Genomic DNA, 4,568 nt, shown 5'->3' on the forward strand with positions numbered 1-4,568 from the left:
TTAGAATTAGTTTTATTTTATTTTGGGGGTTGGTTGGGTGGTGGGATTTACTGTTGGGGGGATTTTGTATTTTTTTACAGGTAAAAGAGCTGTTTAACTTAGGGCAATGCCCTACAAAAGGCCCTTTTAAGGACTATTGGTAGTTTATTGTAAGCTAGGGGGTGTTTTTATTTTGGGGAGCTTTTTATTTTATAGGGCTATTAGATTAGGTGTAATTTTTTTATTTTTGATAATTTCATTTATTATTTTTTGTAATCTTAGAGTTTTTTATTTTTTGTAATTTAATGTTTATTATTTTTTGTATTTTTAGATTTTTTAATTTTTCTTGTAGTGTTAGTTTTTTTAAATTTGTCATTTAGATTTTTTAATTGGTAGCTTTTTTATTTTATTAGAATAGTTATGTTAGGTTAATTTAAAGTTTAATGTTAGGTTTATTTTTATTTCACAGCTAAGTTTTTATTTATTTAAATATACTTATATTGTAATTTTAATTTTAAGTTCGGGGGTGTTAGGTTTAGGGGTTAATAGTTGAATTTAGTGTTTTGCGATGTGGGCGTCCGGAGGTTTAGGGGTTAATAGGTTTATTTAGTTGTGGAGATGTGGGGTCCAGCGGTTTAGGGGTTAATAGGTTTATTTAGTGGTGGCGATGGGGGAGGCCGGAGGTTTAGGGGTTAATAACTTTATTATAGTGTTGGCGATGTCAGGGAGAGGTGAATTAGGGATTAATAGCTTTATTATAGTGTTGGCAATGTCAGGGGACAGCAGATTAGGGGTTAATACATTTATTTAATAGTTGTGATGTGGGTGGGCAGCGGATTAGGGGTTAATAGGTTTAATATAGTGTTTGCGATGCGGGAGGTCGGCGGTTTAGGGGTTAATAGGTAGTTTATGGGTGTTAGTGTACTTTGTAACAGTTTAGTTATGAATTTTTTTAAACATTTTTGTTTTTAAAAATCCATAACTACTGCTCTCAGATGGCGATATGGATCGTGTCGGTATAGGCTGTAATGCAAGCTTTTTAGCCTGACTGCACAACCTGTAATACAAGCGCTATGAAAATCCCACACAAAAACGTCATTTTTTTGAGTGCGGAATGGACGTTGCGTTACAGGCTATAAAGCTTGCGATATAGCTATACCGACAAGACTCGTAATAGTGCGTTACTGCAATTACGGTGAAATTGACATTTTTTTCCAGCGTTAAAAGCTGTAACGCAAAACTCCTAATCTACCTGATAGTTAAAGAACCATGTAGGAGCCAAAGAGGACTACTGAGTGGAAACTGTTACTGAACCAATTAGCAATGGTAGTCACCTGACTCGGCTGACTGCCACTGCTGTTTCAGTCATCAACAATTTATGCTCTAAACCTTAAGTGATCTGTAACTCCCCAGCAGTACTTTAACTTAAACACATTGATATTCCACTGTTAATTTCTGCAATCAGCTCTAAGATGAAGGCAGTGTCAAGTCAAAATGCGTAAGATCCTGTCCTGTGTTTTTATCATAATGTTGATTTGGATGCATTTATAATAAACAGAACTTTTTAAATATCTGTGCCAGTGATTCTTCAAATAATTTGCAATCAGCTCTTAGCAGAGCCAAATAAACATTGGATGCTTTAATAAAAACAGCCTTTAATTCTTCATACTTTTATTAAAGCACCTAATGTTTAGTTGTCTTTGCTAGGTGTTGAGTGCAAACATTCACAATGGATTCCGAATATTGATTTGTAGTATTAGTGGGATCCATATTCCTGCACCACCTTGTGGATGTGTAGTTTTCCGTAAGGAATTATTATTAATTGCACAGGAATGGGGTGATGTGCAGAGCGTGACGTACACTAAACTCCTTTGTTTAGCTCTATGTTAAACACATTGAGTTGCAGGATCAATGGTGTTAAAATTACGTGTGAGCATCACTTTTTTCACTTTATATTTGTATATATATATTATATTTGTTTAATCAGGGATGAAATAAAGTTAATGCATTGAATAAATATATTGGATACCCTTAAGAGTACCCTTTTCCCCTTCTTCTTCAGTTTGGTATCTCACATTGCAAAGATGGTCATCAAACCCCCCAAAAAATATTAATTGAAATTCCAATCAGAATGAAAAAATAGCTTATGAATAAAATAATAATGCCAGCCTTCATGTCAGTGTTCCACTCTGATATCCCCCGAGATACAGCGTTTTGTCCAAAACGCCACCCTAATCTCGCTAGTTTATGAGATTTTTATAAAGCTTTTTTTGTTTAGAATTATATTATAATAAATATTTGTAGGCTAGGAACTGAAGAAAGGGTTACAAACCAAACTATTTTTACATTATAATCAAAACATTTTAGTAAGAGCGCCATTTCCAAAGCTCAACAGCGCACAATTTTGTTTTCTTTAATCTATCACTACATGATGTTTATAAGTAGTGTGTTATTAACAAGTCTTCAAACTGTCATTCTTGAAATATCTGGGGATTTGATATGTTAATTAAGTAAGGTATTTGTCCTGAGACTGCATATTTTTATTATTTTCCTTTGTCTTTTAAGTTCCTGTTCTTAATAAATGCTGTCTTTAATTTTCTTTACAGATAAATCTCCCACTATTTTGAAGAAAGACTCCAGAATATGGAGAGAAAAAAAAATTGTTTCGGGTTTTTATTACTTTATAAAGATAATTTAATCTATGATAAGAACAACAAGAACATAATGATTAAATGGTAAAAAAATGCAAGCAAGTACTGCAGCTGTACTCAATTTAATTTTTTTTTTATATATAATTAATTACTAGCTGTGACTAATGACTGTCCACACAATTTAAAACTAATTTATAAAATAGGCATAGAACAAGAGTTTCTCTAACATAGATGTATTTTTTTATTTGAAGAGTAAATAAAATAACTATCAAAGTAGCAGTGGCTTATTGACATATTAAACAGAAAAAGTGTATATATATATATATATATATATATATATATATATATATGTGTGTGTGTGTGTGTATATATGTGTGTGTGTGTGTGTGTATATATATATATGTGTGTGTGTGTGTATATATGTGTGTGTGTGTGTGTGTATATATATATATATGTGTGTGTGTGTATATATATATATATATATATATATATATATGTGTGTGTGTGTGTGTATGTATATATATATATATATATATATATGTGTGTGTGTGTGTGTATATATATATATATGTGTGTGTGTATATATATATATATGTGTGTGTGTGTGTGTATATATATATATGTGTGTGTGTGTGTATATATGTGTGCGTGTGTGTATATATATATATATGTGTGTGTGTATGTATATATATATATGTGTGTGTGTGTGTGTATGTATATATATATATATATATATATATATGTGTGTGTGTGTATATATATATATATATATATATATATATATGTGTTTATATGTGTGTACATGAGTATTTAAGTATTTGTGCTGTACATATTTAACACTGTCCTTCAATTACAGGGTAATGTTCTTTTTATTATAAATATATATATATATATATATATATATATATATATATATATATATATATATATATATATATATATATATATCCTGTATATGGCAGACAAGGATTTTTCATAGGTTAAGTGAAAGAAAAAAATATATGAAAAAGCTGCCATTTATGAATAATTTCCATGGATTTGAACCCAATGTTTCAACTTTGATTCATGTAATTTTCTTACATTTTCGGTTAAGCATTTTCTTTTTCATCTCGCGTTTAACATTGGAGCATAAAAAGTTACATAGGGCTAGATTACAAATGGAGCACATTCGATACAGCAAAGTGTGTTTTCTTTTTCACAATTGTAAATAAAGCATAACGCATAATCTGGTATGATGAGTGGGTGTTAAAATATTATACCCATAGCATCTTATCATGGAAAAAAATGATTTCGTACACCCTAAACATACTATGAATAGTGTATGAGGCACTATTAGTTCGCTCGTTGTGACTTACAAGTGACGAGGAAAAATGGGATAATATAAAGTAAATTATTCTTTGCATAAATGTTTTGTAGATGATCTATTTATATAAATATGGGAGAGTTTTTGTAACAATGTTTAGTTTTGCTTATTTTTTAATAACATTGTGCTGATTTTCAGACTCCTAACCAAGCCCCTCAGTGTCAGAAGTGGATGGGCTTTTCCAGTCTACTGCTGGCTTCTGTTTGTATATTCTGTCTTTTCATATGCAGGGAAGGGGGAGGGTCTGCAATTTAGCCCCTTTCCCTGGGTGTTCCTGCTAATCTAATCAACAGGGCTAAAGTGGGAGCTTCCAAGTAAGTTTTTAAAAGGTTTTATACTGGATTTTTAAACCAGTATCTGTGCATAATCTTCTTTATAGTAGTATTTATTACATGCCGTTACATGAAAATTGGTGTATACTGTTCCTTTAAGTGTTGCACTTATTATTAAAGGGATATGAAACTCAAAAATGTTCTTTTGTGATTCAGACAGAAGATACCATTTTAAAAAGTTTCCAATTTTACTTTTATTATCAGATTTGCTTAATTCCCATGATATTCTGTGTTGAAGAGATA

The sequence above is a fragment of the Bombina bombina genome, chromosome 8 (genome assembly GCF_027579735.1).
Source record: "Bombina bombina isolate aBomBom1 chromosome 8, aBomBom1.pri, whole genome shotgun sequence".
NCBI lineage: Eukaryota > Metazoa > Chordata > Amphibia > Anura > Bombinatoridae > Bombina > Bombina bombina.